At 41.1% G+C, this 26,517-nt stretch overlaps 1 protein-coding gene across 1 annotated transcript in view; it reads right to left on the reverse strand.

Annotated features, from left to right (window-relative positions):
* The window catches only part of LOC115154525 (tyrosine-protein kinase Yes-like), a 48,275-nt gene extending 28,742 nt beyond the window's left edge, over positions 1-19,533 (reverse strand). The window contains exon 1 of the mRNA XM_029700829.1: positions 19,111-19,533. The gene's annotated coding sequence lies outside the window, so the exon portion shown is untranslated. The remainder of the gene's footprint in view (positions 1-19,110) is intronic.
* Between the last annotated feature and the right edge of the window lie 6,984 nt (positions 19,534-26,517).

A 26,517-nucleotide genomic window follows, 5' to 3' on the forward strand; every position in this document is an offset into this window, starting at 1 on the left:
TAATTCCTTACTTTGAAGGAGGACTTTGATTTACTCTTGAGAGCTGACTAAATCAGTGTGAACTGACTATCTGAGCAACCTGTCAGTTAGCAACATCCTAGGGACATACAGTGCAAAATTCCAGTAATTTTCCCAAATATTCCAGATATCCTGGTTAGAGGTTCCCCAGATTTCCATCTTGTTTCCCTCCTAATTACAGGAATATTCCAACCAGGATTTCTGGAAATCCTGTGATTTTTGGGAAAGTTGCCGGAATTTTGCACGCCTATGATTGCGAAACACTGGCCTAGAAGACAGAAACAGACAGAATGGGAATGTCAGAAGAAGTTCAGAGTTTGTCAGTAGCAGAACTGCCAAGTACACTGAATAAATTGCATGCTATGGTTCGAATTACGTGTCGGTAGTTCTCTATAAAACTGATTTAAGAGCAGGGCTGGGAATTGCCAAGGACCTAACGTTACGATATAATCACGATACTTGGTTGCCAATACGATATGTATTCTCATGATTCTATATGTATTGCCATTCGATACTGCGATTTTATTGTGATTCAATGTTCCAAACATATTGCTCACTCTATGTCTGCTGTAGAGGGACAAAATAGAGCAATGAGAAAATGTGTTTTGATCTGTCATGTTGGCTCACTATTTAAAAAGAAGATGATCAAGCTATAGGATGAAAAATACCTGCGTTTTGGCGCAGGTATATCGGGCGAACACTACCTAGCAAAGAACTTATGGTAAATTAATGTTTACAAATTGATACAGAGTCAAAGTATCTCATCAAACTATATTAAGTGAACGCAGAGCCTATATTAAGTGAACACAGATTTGGTCCATATGAATCTAATCACAGATGTTCAGCTCGGAGGCCAAGGAATTCTGTCAGCCACATAACTACAGAAAAAGCCCGCCCTTTAAAAAGAGTCTAACCCACCCTCCCTTTTAACTTGAGATGGTATGCTGGGCTCCTGGAGGGTAGAATGGTTGGGTTGGTTGACTGTGGTTGGTTTGAACTTTACCATCAGAAAGAAGTGGCCCAGAGACAGGTTACTTAACTTGCCACGCCACAGTTCCAGGCCTTACATCCCAGTCACAAGGCTCCAGCCTGCATCAATGCCATTACAACATCTGTATAAAACTCAGAGACCATCTGGTGCAACATTCTTCTAACGGAAACACAGTCAACCAGTTGCCAACTTCGCCCCCCTTACGTCACAGTGAGTCATACACAGTCATATAGTGAGTGAGCTCTAGCTCGCTGAGAAAACTGACTGGATTAGTCTGGGTGACACACACGTAAAGCTGGAAAGGCAGTGCACATTCAGCAGCACCCGACTGGGTAGACACACGCACACACACCTGTTCCTCTGGCGCATTTGTATCAACAGACAGCGGAGGAGGGGAACGTGATCTTACGCTCCAAGCGTTCACACCCGAGCCGTTTTAAAAGCCCCTTCCCTAACCCATGGCCCAAGTGAAACTCTTCTCCCATTCTAAGTAAATGGGCACAGCAGCAGGTTCACGTAGCCATGAAGATGCCTAGTGCAGTATTACAAGTGATTGTTCTTCATCTCATGTCATGCTTTCGCCCATACGCTAATCCCCATAGCCCCCCTCCAATATACAAATGCAGATAATCGGAGCAGAATAGCATTGCCTGGCAAAGAGAGCGGTAGAGATTTGCTCTGAATGTAGAGATAAAAAAAAAGGCAGTAGTATTTATGTGTACATGTGCGTGTGCCAAAGATATGGGGGACTGTCAGCGCAGAGAAGAATCTGTTGAAAGAGATAGAGAGATAAAGAGAGAGAGAATCCCCTTGCCAACTGTATGCAGGATTATGAGGAGGGAGGCTTTGCACTGGCTGTGAGGATGATGAGAGAAACATAACAACCCGCTTCCATGTATGTACAGACCTGGTGTGGTGGACGTAGGTTGAAAGAGGGTGGGGGATGGGACTACCTGAAGAACAGATGAGGGCATAAATGGTAGGCCCAACTACTCCCCTAGCCTTTTATTGTTCTCCTATTACTTCCGCTATATAGCACTCTCTTCATTTACCACAGTTAATTCTTCTCCTTGTGCCACCTGTCTGTGTAGATCCTTCCTGTGACCCAATAACATTAGTCCTCAAGAAGGATAATGTCCTCAGGCTACCAGTGATCTGATGGTGTTTTGTCCCGGAGGAGCTTAACGACACTCTCGGCTGTGATGGCGTGATCCGGAGTGGCTGGGCAGGCTTTGGCTGACAGCCTTCATCAGCTCACAGCTAACCCGCCATCAGTACAGGCCACAGTTAAAGCAGCCCACAGACATAATGACATGATGGGTTTAGCCCACATCATGCTTTGTAGTCTTCAACACCAAGCACAATCTCCTCAGCGATTACCAGGGGGGAGAAATAAGGCAAGGCGAGATGAGATAGGAATGCGCTGCAATGTCATCTACTCTGCATTGATCACAGTGTCACAGATCACAGTTATTATGCTGATAATGATTATCTCAGCCAAAAACACAAAAAAGCCCATTGGGCGTCTATTACCAAGTAATTGGGCGTCTATTACCAAGTAATTGGGCGTCTATTACCAAGTAATTGGGCGTCTATTACCAAGTAATTGGGCGTCTATTACCAAGTAATTGGGCGTCTATTACCAAGTAATTGGGCGTCTATTACCAAGTAATTGGGCGTCTATTACCAAGTAATTGGGCGTCTATTACCAAGTAATTGCGCGTCTATTACCAAGTAATTGCGCGTCTATTACCAAGTAATTGCGAATTTCCATGGAGGCCACTAGCTAAATATTATTAGGGCCCTATGATTTCCGCGATGTGGACGGAGTCGCAGAATTTGGCAATAAAAATGTAATCAACTGTAAAACGTGGAATATTGCAGAATATTACATAATCATTTTACATACTATTTATTGTTTTTAATCTAAAGTAGGCCTAATTATTGTAGTAACCTAAATGATTTCATAATTGTAAAATTACAGACGAGTAAGCTTAGAGAATTAGTTCCGTTTTCGATTGGGGTGTTTTGGGGGTGGGGGGGATCGGTCACGTGCGGGACCCTTACGTCACCTCATAACTTGGCTGTCTCTTTGAGAAACATGTCGAAGAGGTCGTCTGAGAAATTCTGTCAACATACTATTGATTGGACCCGTAAAAATATGTATGATGACCACTTAAAGTCTAGAGCACTCGTGAAGAACAAGGAAAAGCACCGTGTTAGCCAGAGCCTCTTCAAACAAGCATTACTAGTGCAAGGACATCAGCAGATTCAAGACGAGAATTTATTCAGGACTTTGTGGCAGGGTGCGCCGAGTCTTACATCCCCTTAGAAAAGCTAAGAAAGCTACGGCCGTTTCTAGTGAAGCATTGCAAACAGGGAGGAGCGTTGACCGAAAATGAGAGCACCTGCCCGGTGTGTTCGACCAACATGTGACTGCCGTTCTACAGAAGATCCGTGGGAATAAGTTTCCGGTGGTTGTTGACAAGACAAGAGATGCAAGGGATTTCAGCGTTCTAAACATCGTCATTGGTGAGTTAATTTAACAGCCTATTAATATACCGTTGCCATAGCCTACATTTACATCCTGCAATGTGAATTGAACACTGCCTCTCCATCTTGCTAACTACCGCTGTATCTATATTGTGTTTACACTTGAAATTTAAATAACACTTATTTTGTCACAATATTATTTTAGGTTAAAACATAATTCAAGTTTGTTCTTATCTTTCATTGCAGGTGTTGAAAACCAGTACTTTTTGGTGGATGTCATTTTCATGGACAGAAGCAACTACTCAGCGTTTTTCCAAGCTATACTAGCCTCCCTCCACAGCAACAATCTGAACCTGAATGATGCCCGGGCAGTGGTCACAATACCGCCTACAGCCTGAAGGCATACAAGGAGGTTCTGAAGGAGTGATGCCCAACAGTGTCCATGTAACCTGTCTCTGCCATGTCATCAGGCTGGTGGGTGAGACCTGGCAGCACTACAAATACTTCTCTGAAGTTGCATCACTTGTGACATGGATGAGATCTGGCTTCTTCAAGAAGCCTGCCAGAAAGAGAAAATGGGTGAGCTTCCTCATTATGAAGGCGTTTGTGCAGGCCAAGGCTCCTTCTGAAGCAGTGAGCTCCAGATGGAATAGCTGGTTTGAGGCAGTGAAGTACCATGCAGAGCATGTTCATTTGTACAGAGTTTTTGTTGGCAGATAAGTCATCATCCCAGGCAGTCAAACATCCTCAGCCAGCTGGAAACAGAGGAGAAGGTGGCTGCATTGTTGCCTAGATTCTTGCATTACTTTTTTCCATTTATAATGAAACACTTAGAACTCTATACTGAAGCACTTGCCTTGATAAAAAAAATTGTGCAATGTTGTGTTGCATCATTACAAATGTACTTCAATTGTTGACTTTTTATTCATTCACATTATTAGACACTTTCTGATGATAAAATTTGCGTAAATTGTAAAACACAGAATTCAGAAAAATGAAAAAACTGAATTTGGGAAAAAAATAAAATGTAATTTCGCAAAAAATAAAAACGGATTTCATAGGGCCCTATATTATAACGAACGCAAACTAAAATAAAGAAATTGCAGACAGGCAATCCAGCTCATAAAAATATACATATGTGTAGGAGCTACTGACATTTACAAGCGAATGTGAACGAGAGACATTGTGCAAATGAACAAAGTTTTGATGCATGCCGTACTGGCTCTCCAGCAGCATGTCTACACGCTGTGTCTGTGTGGAGTCTGGAGTCACTAGGGCAATGGGCCTGCCTGCTTTGCTCGGAGAAGAGGCGGGAGGAGGAGACCACCAAGAACAGAGAGGAGAAAAAATGCAAGGAAATCAAGATAGCAGAGGCAGCTGTACAAATAACTCAACCAAAAGGCTTTGACTTCTCAAACGCTAGCACAATATGATGCCCCATCAATTTAATAATTCAGCCACTTACTTAGATAGCAAGTTAAACTTAGGGGTCATGTTAACACAGAATTATGCATTTTTCATGCAGGAAAAAAAACTCCTAAAAAATATCTTGCTATGTTTGTAAACATGGATCGAAAATGCTTCTTATTGTAATTTCTGCTCGGCATTCAACAAACTTTGTGCTTCAGTTGCACTTATAAACTTGGATGAGAATTCACTAACGGGCATTCTATCAGCAGACAGAGCTCTGGCTGATGTTTAGCTACTTTTCTCCAGTACTTTTCTCAGTGTAGCCAGCCTATTTTTCTCTGGTAAAATGCAAAATTAACTTTAAGCAAAACATTAGGAAATGTAGCTGGCTACATTCTTTCTATGACAGGCCTAAACATTAGAAATATGATGGCCATGCATCGTATTTGCTTTTTCATTGAAAACTCATTTAGTTGTGTGTCTTCCAGCCAAATAGCGTTGCACTTCTGTTGTCATCTGATGAAAATGAAGCTACTTTCTGTTGAATGTGTTGCACTAATGTATTTTCTGTGAAGGAAAACTATAGTTGCATACCCCTGATCTGTTTATTGAAGCATAAAAAAACACTTGACTTTCAATATAAAACTTAACCCCTGTTGATACACAGCTGGAATCACCCGATCCTGCTTTCTCCCATTGTGCCATTTACAAACAAACACATGACCTGCTCAACTGTGCTGGGAACTACATAAGCTTCATAATGTAAAATAATGTGACAGGTGAAATAAGAATGCGATCTGCTTAATCTTCTAACATATTGTACAAGTTGACTGGAGGTATTTACTTAAAAATAGCTACAAATATAAAAATGTATTGAAAACGTCAAAGAAATAGTTTCAACAGTATTGAAAAAATCATCCCGTAGCTATTTCATAATACCCCGGTATACGATATACAGATGAAGTCTGAAGTTTATATACACCTTAGCCAAATGCAAATAAACTCAGTTTTTCACAATTCCTGACATTTAATCCTAGTAAAGATTCCCTGTTTTAGGTCAGTTAGGATCACCACTTTATTTTAAGAATGTGAAATGTCAGAATAATATTAGAGAGAATGATTTGTTTCAGCTTTTATTTCTTTCATCACATTCCCAGTGGGTCAGAAGTTTACATATACTCAATTTGTATTTGGTAGCATTGCTTTTAAATTGTTTAAAAGGGTAGCCTAGTGGTTAGAGTGTTGGACTAGTAACCGAAAGGTTGCAAGTTCAAATCCCCGAGCTGACAAGGTACAAATCTGTCATTCTGCCCCTGAATAGGCAGTTATCCCAGTTATCCCACCTACAAAGAGCGAGTTCACAATGTAACCTTAAGGGCATTAGTCATGTACTCAAATGATTTCCCATGAATCCAAAGTCACAAAAGAGCCTTAAGTCTCAATTCCAAGAATCTAAAATGCACAGAGGCTCTCATTATTCATGCATTACAGAGTCAAAAATACTAAACAAAACTGCCAATATGTTTGTTGATTTGGAGCTAAATTTAGTAACATGTTCTAATTACTGACAGTATCCTGTTGCCCTGAGCATATAACCTATAACAGCACACATACATGAAAGGATTTCCAGTAGTGTCATTCTGTGTAGCAAGTAGTCCACAAGGAAATATTACTGTAACTGGGCGAGGTAGAGTTGAAAAAGGAAACGTTCTGTTATTACAACCCTCAAACATTTCCTCTGAAGGAGAGACAGAATAAAATGCAGACCATAGACGTGTTGTCTTGTCTTATCAGGGAAAAGCTCCGAGAATTCTCAGGAGGTCTTTCATTACAGTGGTTAGCTGATGTTGAAATAGAAACGTGTCCTTCCAAAACTAGGTCAAAGTTGCCTCATAATTCCCTCTGTCTAAATCAAAAGCATTGTGTTCTGAGACAGCGAAAGATTCAGGAATAGCTTGCTTAAGAAGACAGCAAATATCACTATGTAGCAAGCTGAGGAAAACACAAACACATTTTGGCGTCAAAAGTGTAGACCTGATTTGCATAGGGTTCTTGTGGCTCAGATTACACCCTAGTACGTTTGAAATGCATTGGCTGGTGTAGGGTGAAGTTGCCCCAAGACGGTGATCTTGGGTCAGTTTTTCATTGTCTTCACTAAGGATTGGTGGAGGGGAAGCTGATCCTAGATCTGTACCTAGGGGAAACTTCACCCTGGAATTGCTTTAGCTGAACGGTACGCCCCTCATACATTCCACAGAGAGGGACCTGGAGTTACACCGCCACCTGAGGCTCCTTGACCCCCTGACTTCCTCACCCCTGGTGTGCTCACTAGTGTTACATCACCAGTGTTTCGCCCGGGCTAAAAAACAATATTGTTGCAAGCCACCCAGACAGCATAGGAACACGTCATAAGCCATGACAAAACGCTTAGAATTCAAGTAAATTAGCAACATCTTCTCTCAGCCTCATGGAAAAATGTGTAGAAAATAATGAGATTAGCTATAAATCTGCACATTTATCCCTCTGCCCCATGGCAAAATGTGTAGAGGCCTCGCAAAACTGTGCAACACCACTGGTTGATTCTTGACTAGGGGAGGGGTGAGTGTTAAAGAGGGGTGAAACTTGACTGGTGCAGGGGTGTGAGACTTGACTAGGTGGGATCTGAGGAGAAGGAAATACGAAGTTCCTTATATGTATTCCATACCACTGATTGGTGCTACAGCTCTTCAGTGAACAGCCCGCTGTCCTGAGTGCACTGTGTTTCTTGCGCAGGCAGGTTCGGCTGCCAGAGTTAAATAACCTTTAGAACGGTGTTGTACCCGGACAGATAATATATTTAAAGAGGAAAATGCAAATGCTCATAACAAAACTTTATTGAAAGTATGTTTGGTAGAAAAACTATGACAAAATAACACCGATAAGATTAAAAGGGCTAAAGTGGTCCCTTCTGTGTGATCCCAAAGGTCAGCCCAGATTGGAGGGTCAAGGCTGGAGAGGAGCTATGATAGCTAGGAGCTATTATTTAAAGCTGTATAGATTTAAATCAGTTGGCAGTCTGCACTGTTTGTCAGTCCACTTATATTTGGATGGATACCAATAGAGCTTTGAGTCCCTCCACAAAAGTTTTAATGGTAGAGGATTCAAAATAGTCACACTAAATGCACATTAAAACAGGAGAATCAGCTTCCGTCATCAAAAAGGGATTTGATGTGTTTACTCTAAATCTCAGATCACAGAATTACAATATTCTGTAGAGCTATCAAAAAATAAATAGAAACCGCATTACGACAGAATAAGATAATATCTTCTGCAATTCTGCTGAACATGGCAAAACATAATTATACTATGTTGGACCCGTTCCAAATTGGACCTGGGGCTTTCCCATCCGGACCTGATATGCATTAAAGTGGGCTTTCTCGTCCTACACATTTACAAACAACGACTGCATTCAGAATATAAAGTACCAGCCTACCAGTTGAAGCCTATCCTTCTCCTTTAACTTCTAATTCCATCTTTCTAAATCCATCTTCCTCCACTGATTAGATATCTCCTAACTTAACTGTAGCCTGTATGACTGTAGCCTGTTGCCGCTTTGATGACTTATGATTGGCCAACAACAAGCACTCTCGTGAAAAGCAAAGTGCAGCAGCAGAAATTATAACATGTCTCTCTCTCTCTCTACTGCAGCAGTCGAGTTCGGATCTGTATGGGTCCATCCGGACAAGTTGGTTATAATTACATATATCCAAGACCCGTGACAATCATATCAGATGCGACCCAGACCCATGACATTATTTAGAATTCTGCATCTAGACCCACTCGGGTCTCTGGTATTCGGCTGCAGGTGGATCCGTGAAGACCTCTACTGTAGACTGCTGTGGAATGAAGGTTCTGTGTATATCGTCTCCTCCACCCCCGGCCCATTCTTTCCTGACAGTGGGAAAGAACTGGAAATTCCACACAAGCTTCATGAAAGGCCCTGGGCTAATAACATGGAGGTGAGCAGAGACATGTTCATTCACCATTAAACAGCCTGGAGTTCTGGCTCTGGGGTGGCATTTCCCCTAGGTACATATCTAGGGTCAGTACATACTGTATCTAGAGTGGGGGAAATGTGAAACTGACCAAAGATCAGCATCTAGGGGCAACTTCACCCTTCTCCAGAGTTCTGCATCAGACTTCCGCTAGACAAGTTCAATCCTAACTTCCACTAACTCCTTTATTACCTTTATTATTATTAAACCTATATTTAACTAGGCAAGTCAGTTAAGAACAAATTCTTATTTACAATGACGGCCTAGGAATTGCCACTTACCCTCCCATTGCCGTCATCAATACATGACTAATTGAAAACTCGATTTAATAAGTGTAAGTTAGGATTCGCCCCATCATGATGAAAATGGCCTGATTGCGTAGCAGGAAGAGCTGTTTGAGGACTAGACCTGATAGCAAGAATAAACAGATCTGGGACCAGATCTGGGACTAACTCCATTGATGTCATTGTTTGACATTACAGTTCCATGAGGAGTTGGCAAGAGAGCAGAAACAGACTGGCACCCAGACTAGAACTCATAGAGACATGAATCCCCTGTGCTGACTGCTCTGAAATGGAGGGAGTGTTGGGATGGTCAGTGAGAAATGGACAGATCACTCTGGCCCAGACTTCCTTCCGCCGGGCCTTTCTGCTCCAGGCCACCTGCTGTGGCTTTCACTGAGAGGGCCGCAGGCAGGCAGAAACACACGCACGCACAAAAACGCATGCTCAAAGTCTACACACAAGCGCACGTGCACACACAAATTAGTGTGCGCACTAAGGAAACTCACTGATGAATACACACATTCAGTACAGCCAAGAGGCCATCTCAATGACACCATCTCAATGACACCTCTATGTGCTCTTCCTACCAAGGACAGAGAGTGAGAGCGAGAGCGAGGAGGAGCAATAGGAAACAAACAAACAGACAAACTGGTTAGCTGATGGATATCAGTCAACCTTGCTGTTCTGGGTCATTGTTACCAAACAAGGTAACTTAGACATAAAGCTGATGCCTGACAATAATGAATGGTGCAGGTGAAATGACATACTGTACACTAAATATCAGTCAGTGACAAATAGAAACGTTGACTGACACTAGGGCTGTGGTGGTTATGAAGTTTTGTCAGCCAGTGATTGTCATGCAAATAACTGCCAGTCTCACGGTAATTGACCATTAATTAACCAACACATTTAGCATTTCCTGGCTTCCAAGCATAGCCTACAAGACACTGATGCAGACCTTTGGAACATCTACATTTTTTTTATTCTAATAAATCCATGTAATATAGCCTACACCATCACAATAAATCCATGATTTATTTTAGACAGGTCTAAAGAAACATGATAAGAAGAAAATGTAGTCTATTTCAGAAGAACAGAATAGCATACTCTGAGTCCTTATGTTAGGCCCTGATATGGCTATGCCATATGGCTGTGGGCTACACTAGTTCATTTATTTCCGTGGCATTGTTTTTATTATTTTATAGTATGAAGAAGACAATTGAACATAGCTTAATAAAAATAGAAAGGATTTGCGCACATGCAGCTATTCTGTGTTGAGCGGTTAACAAAGAAACTGGTCCTCCTATATGCCTAATTTAGAGTTATTTATGCAACTTTAATTGTGATACAAACGTTGGGCTATATATTTTGATGTTTAATACATTCTAAGGCTGCATGATGGGTCTTTAACGATGATATGAAAAAAGTTGCAATCTGCACACTTTTCATCAGTCTCTCACAATTTGACAAGCACTTGATAATATTCTCATCAGGACTCGAATTTCCTGGCGGCATCCCACTTGTGTGGCTGTAATGCCCTCTAAAAAAATCCATGCCTTTTGAGGCCAAAGTGGCCGTTGTGCCCTTGGGCTGAATATAATAGGCTAATTATAATTCCCTTCTCCCAGCTGCCGTGCTCTGAAGCACCTCTCACTCACATGGCTCTCTCAGATGTAGCCAATGCCTGTCACATGATCGGGTTCTTCTCACAGGCATTTCAGCTAAGAAGTAGGCTACAAGTGAATGAAGACAGAAACATTGGGGACGTAACCGCTCGTGTCCCTCTTATCGAATTCCTAGGCGCATATTTAAGAAAGAACTGTCCACATTTTGCCTACTTTTCGTCAGCCAACATGATGAGTAGGTCTAACGAACAGCAAAAGCACTAGCCTATGTCAATCTACTATCCTCCATAGTACAAAAGTTGACCTATTCTATTGGTCAACTTGTCCTTCTGTGCGAGAAATAAATATTCCAAACATACTGTGCTACAGTTGTGGGATGCAATAGATCCCAAATTACTACAACCACCCAGCATAAAAAAAAAACATTTAAAAGAAATGAGGCTGATCATTTAGCTTAAAAATGTTGATAAAATATTAGGCCATTTTTTCACATTAGCGCAGCAATGCACACACGGCAGTAGGCTATAAGCGCGAATGTTCCAAAATGCAATAAATTAGCGAGAAAATCATCTTTCCCAAACTTGAAACTCACATGCAGCATATGTATACCAGTTAGGCTCTACGTCGGTTATAAAGCAGGTTAATGTGCTTAATTTTAAGTTAATTGGTAATTTTAGTTGTGATACAAACCCAAAACATATACTGTGACGTTGGATTCAGATCCATTGACTTTTTCCACATTTTGTTAGGTTACAACCTTATTCTAAAATGTATTACATAATTTTCCCCCCCAATCTACACACAATACACCATAATGACAAAGCAAAAACAAGTTTAGAAATGTTTGCTAATTTATAAAAAATAAAGTATTCTGACCCTTTACTCAGTACTTTGTTGAAGCACCTTTGGCAGCGATTACAGCCTAGAGTCTTCTTGGGTATGACGCTATAAGCTTGGCACACCTGTATTTGGGGAGTTTCTCCCATTCTTCTCTGAAGATCGTCTCAAGCTCTGTCAAGTTGGATGGGGAGTGTTTCTGCACAGCTACTTTCAGTTCTCTCCAGAAATGGTCGATCAGGTTCAAATCCAGGCTCTGGCTAGGCCACTCAAGGACATTCAGAGACTTGTCCCGAAGCCACTCCTGCGTTGTCTTGGCTGTGTGCTTAGGGTCGTTGTGCTGTTGGAAGGGGAACCTTCACCCCAGTCTGAGGTCCTGAGCACTGTGGAGCAGGTCGTCATCAAGGATCTCTGTACTTAGCTCCGTTAATTTTTGCCCCAATCCTGACTAGTATCCCAGTCCCTGCCCCTGAAAAACATGCTCACAGCATGATGCTGTCACCACCATGCTTCACCGTAGCAATGGTGCCAAGTTTCCTCCAGATGTGACGCTTGGCATTAAGGCCAAACAGTTCAATCTGGGTTTCATCAGACCAGAGAACCTTGTCTATAGGTGTCTTTTGGCAAACTCTAAGTGGGCTGTCATGTGCCTTTTACTGAGGAGTGGCTTCCATCTGGCCACTTTACCATAAAGGCCTAATTGGTGGAGTGCTGCAGAGATGGTTGTCCTTCTGGAAGGTTCTCCCATCTCCACAGAGGAACTCTGGAGCTCTGTCAGAGTGACTACCGGATTCTTGGTCACCTCCCTGACCAAGGCCCTTCTCTCCTGACTGCTCAGTTTGGCCAGGCAGCCAGCCCTAGGAAGTCTTGGTGGTTCCAAACTTCTTCCATTTAAGAATGATGGAGGCCACTGTGTTCTTGGGGACCTTCAATGCTGCAGAAATGTTTTGGTACCCTTCTCCAGATCTGTGCCTCGACACAATCCTGTCTCGGACCTCTACGGACAATTCCTTCAACCTCATGGCTTGGTTTCTGCTGACATGCACTGTTAACTGTGGGACCTTATATAGACAGGTGTGTGCCTTTGCAAATCATGTCCAATCAATTGAAGTTACCACAGGTGGACTCTAATCAAGTTGTAGAAACATCAAGGATGATCCATGGAAACAGCATGCACCTGAGCTCAATGTTGAGTCTCATAGCAAAGGGTCTGAATACTTACAGTACCAGTTAAAACAGGTTGGACACACTACATTGTAGAATAATAGTGAAGACATCAAAACTATGAAATAACGCATATGGAGTCATGTAGAAACCAAAAAATGTTATATTCTTCAAAGTATCCACCCTTTGCCTTGATGACAGCTTTGCACACTCTTGGCATTCTCTCAACCAGCTACCTCTGCGGCAGAGGATAAGTTCATTAGAGTTACCAGTTAACTGCCTTGTTCAGGGGCAGAACCACAGATTTTTACCTTGTCAGCTCAGGTATTTGATCTAGCAACCTTTCGGTTACTGGCCCAACGCTCTAACCACTAGGCTACCTATGATGGAGTGCTGCCTCAGGAGTGTGATGGAGTGCTGATTGTGGCCTCCACATCTGACCTCAACCCAATTGAGATGGTTTGGGATGAGTTGGACCGAACAGTGAAGGATAAGCAGCCAACAAGTGCTCAGCATATGTGGGAACTCCTTCAAGACTGTTGGAAAAGCATTCCAGGTGAAGCTGGTTGAGAGAATGCCAAAAGTGTGCAAAGCTGTCATCAAGGCAAAGGGTGGCTACTTTACATTTTAGATTCTTCAAAGTATATTTTTATTTGTTTAACACTGTTTTTGGTTACTACATGATTCCATATGTGTTATTTCATAGTTATGATGTCTTCACTATTATTCTACAATGTAGAACATTTTTAAAATAAAGAAAAACCCTTGAATGAGTAGGTGTCCAAACCTTTGACTGGTACTGTATATAAATAAGGTATTTCTGTTTTATATGTCTAAAAACCTGTTTTTGCTTTGTCATTATGGGATATTGTGTGTAGATTGCTGAGGATTTTTTTATTTATTTAATCCATTTTAGAATAAGGCTGTTATATAACAAAATTTGGAAAAGTCAACGGGTCTGAATACTTTCCGAAGGCACTGTAGGCCTATGGGCTAGGATATGAGGTGTGCGACTATGATTTGAAAAAGTCGACAAAAAAAAGGTATGCGCTGTTTCTTGCCTGAATGCACAAGCTGGGCATCATTCATAAGTTATAATACATCATTCACAAGTGATAGGCTAATATTGTCACCCATCAGACTATTCTTAATTTAATGTTGTATTTACATATACTAAATAATATGTGTATCAGTTTTGATTTAGAATGGACCATTATCACGCACCTGTCACAGAACAAGGGCATGGGAATAAAAATACATGTCATCTATGCACTTACATAGAGAATGGAGGACACTTTTCCCATGGTTAATTTTCATGCCTGCCAGGTAAGCTATACTCCTGCTGTAAAGCAAAGCAATGTTCTTAATATTAGGAAAGTTCATAATATAGTAGGCCTAGCCTATAGAAAGCTGATGGCATCCTTTTTTTAATAGAGGCCATCAAAATTATTTTCTCATGCAATTGCATAGCCTATAGAAATGTTGAGCAACATGAGCACTCATAAAGTGTTTGACTAGATTTTCAATTATATTTGCATGGATGTCAGAGTGGTTAGAGGAACAATAGAGTACTGAGTACCAGGCAGTTAGCAAGTTTGGTAGACTACAAATGACCATCCACAGCATCAGCGCATGGAGAAGCCTACTTACCCTGACTAAGCAGTCACGTGGAATTTGACTAGCGCCATAACTCGTGACCACACGGTCACCGTAACAGCCCTAATTGACACAATAGCTTTGTTTCTATTAACTTGTCCAGGGATTTTTTGTTGACATTTAGAACGCTTAGAAAATAGATGCCACAATTGCCTGCTAGGGTGCGTTTCCATTTAACTATCTTGTGTCGATAAAAAACAGCTGGATGTCACACCAAAAAAAACGTAGTGTTGAATAACAATGTAGTGGTTGAGGTGTTTTCCTTACCCATTTAGGCAAATTTCACATGAATAAATTGTCGACTGTATGTAAGCCCTCCCACCTATCATGTCACAGGTAGCCTGCGAAAGCAAGCACGTATAGAATGCAATAATTGACTAATATTTGCGATATTCAAATAATTCTCAAGTGCCAACGTATCGCCACGGTCCGTGCCATGGTGGAACTTGCACTCCTGTAGATCAGAAATAATTGGATGGTGAAACTTGTTCAGGCATTTTTTGTTACATTTTATTTTGCTAGCAGTGGGCATTCAGAATAAACTGTGGAGTGTAGCTTATAGTTAAGTGATTACGTCACGTGTCCCGCTTACCTTCAAAAGTATTTGGCAATCATAATTTATTCGACAAACAGCGTTCCCATCATCAGTCGCAATAAAGAAAGTTAGACAAAAATAAATGATCCAACACTGTCGAACGGATAAAGATTGTCGATCTTTAGAAAATGTATCCTATATCTGCCTTTTCCATTACACGTCGCAATGATTTATTTGGCGACAATGCTTTTATCAAATCAACCTGGGTCAATGGAAACGTGCCCACTGTAACGCAAGGAGAACCATCCCTTATGTTTGAATGAATGAAGAAGGAGCGTGATGGGGGAAGTTTCCACGGCAACTAGGGGTATGCGAGTAGCCCCGCCTTCTGGACGGACAGCTGTTAGCAGCTGACACCATGGCTGTAGACAGGGAGGGTCCTTAGAGCTTACCATGCTTTAAATCTCCAACAGATGCTGCGTCTTCCTCCGCATTCCTCCAATGCCAAGGGTTAATCTGGCCATTGGAAACTGCAGTCTTACAATATCAAACAATAAATATAAAAAAAGGAAGGAAATTGGATCATCACTTTACATTGATGACTTATTCTATCAGCATAATTACAGAAGTAGGCCTTAATGTAGTCTCTTACAAGTATGGCGTGCAAGACTAGGCCTAACATGAATTTGAAATGAATAGGTAGTATAAATGTTGCTATGATTATTAAGGACGCAGTATAGTGTGTGTTATGTTAAAAAAAACACGTAGCCTACTATTGACTATGCCAGAATTAAAACATCTCTCCAACTTTGGAGCTGTGCCAGGCTGCCAGCATCACAGAATACCTGGTTGCGTCTGCCAATACATTGGTCAATCTTGAGTGTGTAGGAGCTATTTTAGGAGCAGGTGACCACACACTTTTCGCTTTTTTTTCAGTAACAGCCAGAGAAAGACTATTTAAACTATCAACACCTACTTCTCGGGATTTGCGCTGACTGCCAATGTGGGCTGTGGTGACTTCAGTGACATCACCACCATTACTAACCCTTCCTTAAAACACTGTAGCTGTGTTCGAATACCCATACTAACATACGGTATACTACATACTTAATGAGTATATACTACATACTGTATACTATTAATTCATTTTAGTATATTATAAACAAACGGTATCCTTTCAGTTGAGCGTACTCTGTCTACCGGAAGTTGATGCTGATGCTATGCAACCACTTGCTAGCTTGTTAGCAAAACAAATTACTAGCTAGACTTCGGGTGTGTTCGTAAACTCAATCTGGAGTGCCAGAGTGCGCTCTGGGCATTCATAAATTCAGGTAGTTGTCAGATTGTCTGTTCGTAAATTCAGAGCTTTCCGCTCTCTGAAAGCACAGTGGACACTCTGGCCGAGGAGTAGGTTTGATCAGAGCTTTCTGACCTCACAACCGCAGTCAAGCACCCAAGCTACTTCCAGACACAAATGAGAGAACACCCCACTCTGACCATTTTACTTGCCCTCGCAGAGCTGGTTAGGCTGTTTTCATGTTATCCAGAGCGTGGGTTACTCCAACTGTGCTGCTGGCGACATTTTAATTACGCTTTTTTGCCGACGTTTACTGACACAGGTCATATTCAATGGGTGTTTAGCGTTCGTAAATTCATCTGTTATTCTGCGCTCTGGCACAGTCAGACGAGAGTGCTCTGAAATCGGAGTAGATAGCCAGAGTGAATTTACGAACACACCCAAACTACTATACTACTTAGCTAAGCTATGAATGACATGAATAATCAAGTCAATAAACTTTGGGTAGTTAAATAGAAAAAGTAAATATACTGGCAAGTTTGATGTATTAGCAGCCAACTAAAGTTACTGTAGGTAGCTAACATACCCGGTACACATACTGCTGTCATAATATGCTGTTCATAAGGATAGCGTAGCTAACAAATTGTCAGCCAACATAACGTGTAAAGTAAATTATTTGAAAAGTCATTATTTTATTACATTGCTCAACATTTTCTTAACATTTGTCATAATTAGTTAAAGCAACAAATTTGCATCCACTCTGGTCGGAATGCTGCTGCATATTTTCCGCCATTTTCTTCAAATCTGAAAACGTGAAATAGTGTCCCATTGCTTGTATACTTCGTATTTTGACGAATGTAGTACGACACCCGGGAACTTTTGGCATACTAACTATATCCATACTATGACTAATAAGCATACTACATGCTCAATCTATGTCACAAATAGTATGGTTAGTGCGGTTAGTATGAGTATTCAAACACAGCTTGTGTTCAGTCACACCAATGTACACAACTGTAGCTTGACGTCACTTACTGACTGCATGGTATTGAAGTAGGGCTGATAAGATTAAGCTACATCCTATGCTACTTCCTTCAGCAATAGGCTCCCTGATGTAAAGAGAAGTTCCCTCAATTTCCTTGGTTCCACACTCAACAATTCTCTCTATGTTATATGTAGCTACGACAGACACACACTACCATTGGCCTGGCATCGCCAAGGATTCAGGGTCATATTCAATAGTGTAAAACGTAGCAACATAAAAATACAGTAGCTTATTTAAGTTCAGGTAGTCCGTCCCCATTTCAGTCAATTTTCTTTCATTGGTGCCTAGTATATATACGGCCCAGCTCTCCCATCTCCCAGCTGGAACAGTTTACTAAAAGCTCATAGAAGGCAAGCCCACTCAGTGTTTTTCACATGCTACACAACTCTTCAATACTTCTGTCCCAGATCCAGCTGACATTCTCGCTGTAAGGCACTGGCGTGGGTGTGAAATGTCCTCATTCCCAGTGACAGTCTCTAGAGAATTAGACCCATGTCTCTCAAGTCATGACCTACAGTATGTGACTGATGCCCTCATCCTTCTATCACAGTGGCTTCTCAATCATTTGGTTGTAAATCTTACTGTGCGGTTACCATGTTGTGCCTTAGTAACCTATATACCTGGTTATTTCTGTACTATAACATTAAATGAAACCAATATCACAGAGCAACACACAGTAAATGCCAGTGGATGTTAAGCTAATGTTGGTTCATCCAAGAGGGTGCAGTCTTCGTGAATAGGTTCTAGTCTAGGGGGTCACATTTGGGGCTTTGGTAATGTCTAGGTTGCTCTGAATCCTAAGGACGACAGTAGACATAACAATGCTTAAAGGCCTTTGACCTTTCAGACAGTATTTTAATCCCTGCAACGATAGTCAGTCAGTAGTTCTCTCCATTGAACTGACACCGCTCCAAACATCTGTCGGTGTATTCGGACGTTTTACAAGCTCAAGCATATGCCTCAGATATTTTTAACATTTGGTGGTGTGGAGTTGGTATTCTTTTATGAGGTAGTACTCTATCAATTGAACCTCCATATTTGCATTCTGGGATGACTAGTGTAGGCCTATACCTAAATTGAATTTGAGGTCATTCATTTCTTCACTCTCATTACTGGAAATTGTGTAGGAATGGACTACGTGTAGCCTGCACATGCACATCTTCAATTTACCAATCACATTCCGTACAGTTGCTTTAAATTAATTACCTGTTAGCAATCTTCAGGACAATCAAGAATAGGATTTGTTACGTTTGACCATGCGGTGATAGAGTCCAGACAATGCTACATTGTTGCTTCTTCAGCTAACTGTTCCATGTGTTTGGTATTGGAACAGCCGTCTCGAAATATCGGACACTATCGTCTGGACTAACGTGATTTACCATCAAGAAACGATTGTCGGGGTTTGAGAAAGGAATGCAGGCTTTACGGAAACTAAAGCCATAGCCTACACATAAAACTTAAAATCACAGGCTCAGACCAGAGAGATAGCATTATTGTGAACTACACTAGGCCTGTGAAGCTTATCTCCAAAAACGAATTTTAACTTATCACACTAAGATTGTCATGTAACTTTAATAATAGGCTATTGACCGCTATTCGTAGGGGTCAGAAAAAATTATGTTCAGACAATGCCCTGAAAAATCGACCATAGAGGGCTGGTAGGCCTACCATGACCATTGGATCGTCAACTTATTATTTTTTATCACGATAAACAATCTTACCTTTTAGAAATCCACGCTCTTGTGACACATGCGCCTGTGTTTGTATTTCCAATGTATTTCTGGGTTTGACGCAAAATCAGCTAGTATTCCAACATGGATATCACAGTCGCCCCCATCCCGACTCCCTGCAACAAATCATCAGCCTTTCTCAGTCGTTTTGGTGCTCGGTGAATGGAAAAAAAAACAAGGAAGTTAAATCAAAGCAAGACGAATGTTGAAGAAAATAAATTATTAAAGGGGCTGACACAGACAGAACCTCAATGCATAAAACCCGAGCAAAATCTGTCCAGCGACATGATGACAAAAGAAGTCGTCAAAAGTAACACAGTTCCTGTAGATACACTTCCTACCTCTAAACTTACGCCAGCCCGCATCCACCCCCACTACAACATGGCCGACCTGACTCCAGGGAATGACGCCGTAGCTGGAGATACCAACCCTACAGACCGGTGTCGAGATAGTAGGATGATCCTCACAGGATGATCACCCCCCCCCCCCATAAAAACAAACATTGAAAGGGAGAAGTCATTGTTTCAACCAGAAATGCGTCTGTATACACTGTGTGTGGTTCCATGTGATTTGTTTATGAAAGATGAATGCAATTATATCTCTCCAAAACTGGTGCTCTATCGCCTCCTACTGGCAGTAGCCTAATATCGGATTATCCCTTTTTCGAGCTGCCTTTTTCTGCTGTTTGAGTGGGGAAGTGGTTAGTTACATATTTTGCTACAAGGGCCAAGGACCAATCTTCTCAAAATCCACCAGGCTCCCCATTGATTCTCCCTGTCTGCTCCTGTTGAGCCATTTAGGCCTAATACATTATTTTATTTTTAAATCCAGGTGAACAACGGGACTACAAAAGTAGCAGACTTTGGCAGACTATGGCAACACTTTAAATTGCAGTGACCTACTCCTGTAATTACACTGTAACTGGTATTGTAATGAATCATTGTTACAATGAATTACAATGTACTTACAGCAGTAACCCTAACCTTAGCACTAACCCTAACCCTAAGTAACCCTACATACAGTTGAAGTCGGAAGTTTACATACACCTTAGCCAAATACATTTAAACTCAGTTTTTCACAATTCCTGACATTTAATCGTAGTAAAAATGCCCTGTCTTAGGTCAGTTAGGTCACCACTTTATTTTAAGAATAAGAATAATAGTCAGAATAATAGTAGAGAGTGATTTATTTCAGCTTTTATTTCTTTCATCGCATTCCCAGTGGGTCAGAAGTTTACATACACTCAATTAGTATTTGGTAGCATTGCCTTTAAATTGTTTAACTTGGGTCAAACGTTTCGGGTAGCCTTCCACAAGCTTCCCACAATAAGTTGGGTGAATTTTGTCCCATTCCTCCTGACAGAGCTGGTGTAACTGAGTCAGGTTTGTAGGTCTCCTTGCTCGCACACAGTTTTTCAGTTCTGCCCAAAAATTGTCTATAGGTTTGAGGTCAGGGCTTTGTGATGGCCACTCCAATACCTTGACTTTGTTGTCCTTAAACCATTTTGCCACCATTTTGGAAGTATGCTTAGGCTCATTGTCCATTTGGAAAACCCATTTGTGACCAGGCTTTAACTTCCTGACTGATGTCTTGAGATGTTGCTTCAATATATCCACATAATTTTCCTGCCACATGAAGCCATCTATTTTGTGAGGTGCACCAGTCCCTCCTGCAGCAAAGCACCCCCACAACATGATGCTGCCAGCCCCATGCTTCACGGTTGGGATAATGTTCTTTGGCTTGCAAGCCTCCCTCTTTTTCCTCCAAACATAACGATGGTCATTATGGCCAAAAAGTTCTAATTTTGTTTCATCAGACCAGAGGACATTTCTCCAAAAAGTACAATCTTTGTACCCATGTGCAGTTGCAAACCGTAGTCTGGCTATTTTATGGCGGTTTTGGAGCAGTGGCTTCTTCCTTGCTGAGCGGCCTTTGAGGTTATGTCAATATAGACTCGTTTTACTGTGAATATAGATACTTTTGTACTTGTTTCCTCCAGCATCTTCACAGGGTCCTTTGCTTTTTTCTGGGATTGATTTGCACTTTTTGCACCAAAGTACGTTCATCTCTAGGAGACAGAACGCGTCTCCTTCCTGAGCGATATAATGGCTGCGTGGTCCCATGGTGTTTATACTTGTGAACTATTGTTTGTACAGATGAACGTAGTACCTTCAGGCATTTGGAAATTGCTCCCAAGAATGAACCAGACTTGTGGAGGTCTACAGTTTTCTTCTGAGGTCTTGGCTAATTTCTTTTGATTTTCTCATGATGTCAAGCAAAGAGGTACTGAGTTTGAAGGTAGGCCTTGAAATACATACACAGGTACACCTCCAATTGACTCAAATTATGTCAATTAGCCTATCAGAAGCTTCTAAAGCCCTGACAACGTTTACTGGAATTTTCCAAACTGTATAAAGGCACAGTCAACTTAGTGTATGTAAACTTCTGACCCACTGGAATTGTGATACAGTGAGTTATAAGTGAAATAATCTGTCTGTAAACAATTGTTGGAAAAATTACTTGTGTCGTGCACTAAGTAGATGTCCTAACCGACTTGGCAAAACTATAGTTTGTTAACAAGAAATTTGTGGAGTGGTGTCACGTCCTGACCAGTAAAAGGGGTTATTTGTTTTAGTAGTTTGGTCAGGGGGTGTTTGTTTTGTGTGTTTCGGGGTTTTGATGTGTGTTCTATATTTTTTATTTCTATGTTCATTCTATGTTCCCTATCTATGTTTTGTATTTCTGTGTTTTGGTCTGGTATGGCTCTCAATCAGGGACAGCTGTACTTCATTGTCGCTGATTGGGAGCCATACTTAGGTAGCCCTTTTTCCACCTGTCTGGTGTGGGAAGTTGTTTTTGCATTGCTGTGAGTAGCCTGCGAAACTGTTCGTTCGTTGTGTTGCTTCTTGTTTTGGTTTTTGCTGGTTCACTGTTTTTATTAAAGTATGATGAACCCAACCCACGCTGCGCCTTGGTCTCATTCCAACAATGGACGTTACAAGTGGTTGTAAAATGAGTTTTAATGACTCCAACCTAAGTGTATGTAAACTTCCGACTTCAACTGTGGCCTACACTGTAAGTACAGTGTAACAATGGTTAATTATATTAATTGTTACACTTATTATAGGAATATAACCCTATATAATTATCCCCTTAATAAATATAAACTCTTCAGCCCTCAACAAAAAGGATACTCAGAGGGAATGTGTTATTCTCAGTGCTCACTTTTCCTCTGTAACAACATGCACAACCGTGGCATTGAGGCTATTGACAACACACTGGCAAACCTCTGTCCCCCCAGATACAGCATTGGCCAGATCAAAAAATGTTTGAAGCTAAGTGTTAATTTTGGCACTCTTTTTTTAGATTTAGTCTAGTCTTAGTAATTTTGATTAAAATATAATGAAGTTACATTTTTGTCATTTCAATAATGATTTAGTCTAGTTATTGTCAAAATGACGAGAATAGTGGGTCATTTTAGTCACACTTGTTTTGCATTATTAATCTATAGTAAACATAAATCACTGACTTCCATGTGCACAAACATACATAGCCTTGTCCTATCACCATATATGTAGCATAAAAGCAAGGAAAAGAGGGACTACTTTGAAGAATATAAAATATAAAATATTTTTGATTTGTTTAACACTTATTTTGGTTACTACATGATTCCATATGGGTTATTTCATAGTTTTGATGTCTTCACTATTATTCTACAATGTAGAAAATAGTAAAAACTAAAGAAAAACCCTTGAATGAGTAGGTGTGTTCAAACTTTTGACTGGTAGTGTATATATGAATTATCTGACCATGTCAATTCCTAATTCAGCCTACATAGATGCACAACATACAAAACCAACAGACACACAAGCACGAAGAGAGTGAGAGAGAGAGATGGGGTAGCACAATCACCAGCTGGTGCCGCAAAGTATTGGCAAAGTAGTATGGGTTGCACCTCCGTCACTCGGTTGCATCATTGCCATTGTTATCAACGTTCAACAGACGCCACAGCCACATTGATGTCCAATAGTAGAACGGTTGCTAATGACTTTGAACAGGAACTAATGACTGTTTCGCCCAGTGACATAGTCAAGTCACAAAACCTTGAGTCTGAATAGAGTCCCAAGTTCCCTGTGATCAAATCCGAGTCCAAGTCCGAGTCACCAATGGTCGAGTCGCAAGTCGAGTTATGAGTCCCTATGACTGTAGTCCATGTCCAAGTCCCAGTTCTCAAGTCCTGGTCCAATTGCTCAAGTCACTGGACCTACATTAAGTCAAAATTAGTTATTTACCCAGTCAGCTATAGTGTAGTGCCAAGAGGAATTTAGTCAATAAATAGTTTGCTATCACTTTTACTTTCTTTCTGTGCCATCAAATGTTTGCATATTTTTTCTACTGGTAATGTCACCAGAGCCACGTTCAGTTGCAAAACATTCTCAAACGTCGCAGATAGAAATTTCATGAACAGAGCTGACATTATTGCTTATTCAACATGTCAGTGAGGCATGTTTGTTCTATATAGTATATTTCTATCAGAACGTACCAAAATGTTGCTTCCTGCTGAACGCGCCCCAGGTTGTTAGCTATAGTTAGGTAATGAGGGATCATGACTGAAAAATGTACAGCCTAAACAAATGGTTAACGGTCCCGTTTGCAAGTAGCCTAGTTTTAGAACAGCCCGCGATATGCTTTATGAATGTAAAATGGTTTTACTATTAAACAATGCTGCTATTGTTTTTAATTTCGTAAAGAAGTTTGTATTTCTTAACCAGGTGAAGGGTAGCTTACTAGAAGGCTGGTTGTGACTGGTTAGTTATGGGGAGGTAAGAGAGTCATTTAGCTATAGTTTTTTCTGGGTCTTATTAGTCATTTATAGTCTCTTCAATTGCCACAGAAAAATAGGTGTTAGACAAATATTTGAGTCACTCTTTTTGTTGACAAAATTAACACTGCTGAAGCGTGTGAATGGGCAGAAGTCTGCAGCCCCCGAAGAGATTCCTCCCTGGTTCCTGAAAACCTACCATGAGGAGCTTGCACCAGTATTGTACCATATCTTCAATTTATGAACTTCCCCTCTCAATGGAAAAGCTATATAATCTGTGCTGTGCCTAAGAACTAAGAAGAGCAACCCCACCTTCCCCCAAGAGTACAGGCAAATCTCTTTCCTCATGGGAAAAATCTTTGAGGGGTTGCTACATGACATACTGGAGAAGGAGACTGCTCATGTCATCAAGTCTTCACAACATGACTCTGTGAAGAACAGGTAAACAGTGCTCTTATTCAGCTCCTACAGGAGTGGCACAACGCCTCAAACAAAGTGCCAAAGCAGGATGTTCATGTAACCTTTATAGACTTTTTCAGAGCATAAGACACCATAGACCATGGCCAGCTCCTCCTCACTCTAGCAGAGCATGGGGTATCCCTCTCACTATGGCTCACTATCAACAACAAGCAGACAGTGAGGTCGAGAACATGCCTTTCTAACTCACAGCCAGTCCAGCTGTGGTTCCCCAAGGTCGAGTGCTCTCCCCCCCATCGTTTGTGCTATGCATGAACACCCTAAACTCCATCCTCCCAAGCAGCGTCCAACCTGTCAAGTATGCTGATGACCTCACACCCACAGAGTTGCTTCCTGGCAAGCTACCTGGCCAAACACAAGCAGCCGTCAATGTAGTGGCTGAGTGGGTAAAAACCAACTGCCTGTACTGTATGTGAACGAAAAAGAAAACCAAGGATATGGTTATCAGCTTTAGGTCTACTGACAAGGCCTCTCCACCAGCGGTTGCTGTATATGGCTAATTTGAGCGTGTGGAGACCGTGCACCTGCTTGGTGTATTCCTGTCAGCTGACTTGTCCTTGGAAGAGCACATCAGCCATATCCTAAAAAAGGCTAAGAACTAAGCGTAGCAAGACGAGCTGGCCTCCCTACTGAAGTCCTACTGCAGGTATACCTGACCTTCATTGGACAAATCATTGAGTATGACGCGCTAGTGTGGGCCGGCCATCCAAACACGATGCCGCTGCATCATTGGCACTCTACAACTCGCTCCCATCTTTGGAGAGCAGATGAGATGAAGCCACAGTCAAAACTTTTAAAGTGCTCCTGCATGACCACAAATCCACTGCACAAGTTCCTAACCCCTACACAGAGGCAGTATGATCTGAGGATTTCAAGGCAACACTCTATTGCAACAAGCCACACTACAAGGCATCAGACATCTTTCTTGGCAAGAACCTCTCGAACTATGCAAATGGAACTCTCTAAAGACACTCACTAAAGACATTGATATGCATATTTATTGATTTGGTGGTATGCTAATTTGTTGTTTATGAGTAATAATTTATTGATGATTCGCTGTCCATATAGTTAGGCTGATCATATCCATTTTATGAATGTTTCTGCATATGTACCAATATGTTCAAGTAAACCTAAACCTAAGCCTAAATAATAATAACATTTTTTTTAAAGTTGACCAATTCTTTAAATGTTTTGCATGTCATGTCTGTATTTCCGGTCTGTCGGCCCTAATAACCATTAGCCTAACTGTTAACTGCTCTCTAGACCATCTGCTAAATGACTCAAATGAATTATGAAATGAACTGTAAGTGGGATGTTCCGCTGTATGAGACGCACCATTAGAGGGCCATTACTGTTAATAGTGGTGGAGTAACATTTCTGTAAAGTATATTATTTTATGTCACAATGTCAGATATTTGAGAGGCTTGCAACAAGTATGGGTTTGTCATAACATATGGCAATGAACAATTCATTTAAATGTTGCTTTCGAATTTATTTGTCATTTATGTTTTTGCTTCGACTGTAATGTAAACGTTTTGTCATTGGTGAGTGTTCTGTTTTGACATCTATTTTTGTACATTTCATTAAAGCCAATCAAACCACTATAGTCCATCCGTGGAAAATGTTTTGGAGCTTTATTTGATCATTTCAATAATAAGAAATCGAGAAACATTTCTTAATCAAAATCTAATTAAAACCCACTGCTGTAAGAAACGCATGCATAAATTACACACACACACACACACACACACACACACACACACACACACACACACACACACACATACACACACACACACACACACACACACACACACACACACACACACACACACACACACACACACACACACAAACCCTAGTGAGATAGATATTTGCCCACTGCAAAATAAAAGATTGTACCTGTCAACCCTATATAAATGAGTCATTAGTATTGTCAACAGAAAGTGATTCTTATTACAGGTGAGTCCAATGTGCCTTTTCAGTCACCCCTGGTTGCTCACTCAATATGATAAGAGATGCCCTATGGCCTGGTTTAATTGATCCTAATCCTGGATGTGGGTTGTAAAGTCATTAACAGATTGAGATTGAGCAGACAG

Source organism: Salmo trutta, chromosome 2 (genome assembly GCF_901001165.1).
Source record: "Salmo trutta chromosome 2, fSalTru1.1, whole genome shotgun sequence".
In the NCBI taxonomy this organism is placed as follows: Eukaryota; Metazoa; Chordata; class Actinopteri; order Salmoniformes; family Salmonidae; genus Salmo; species Salmo trutta.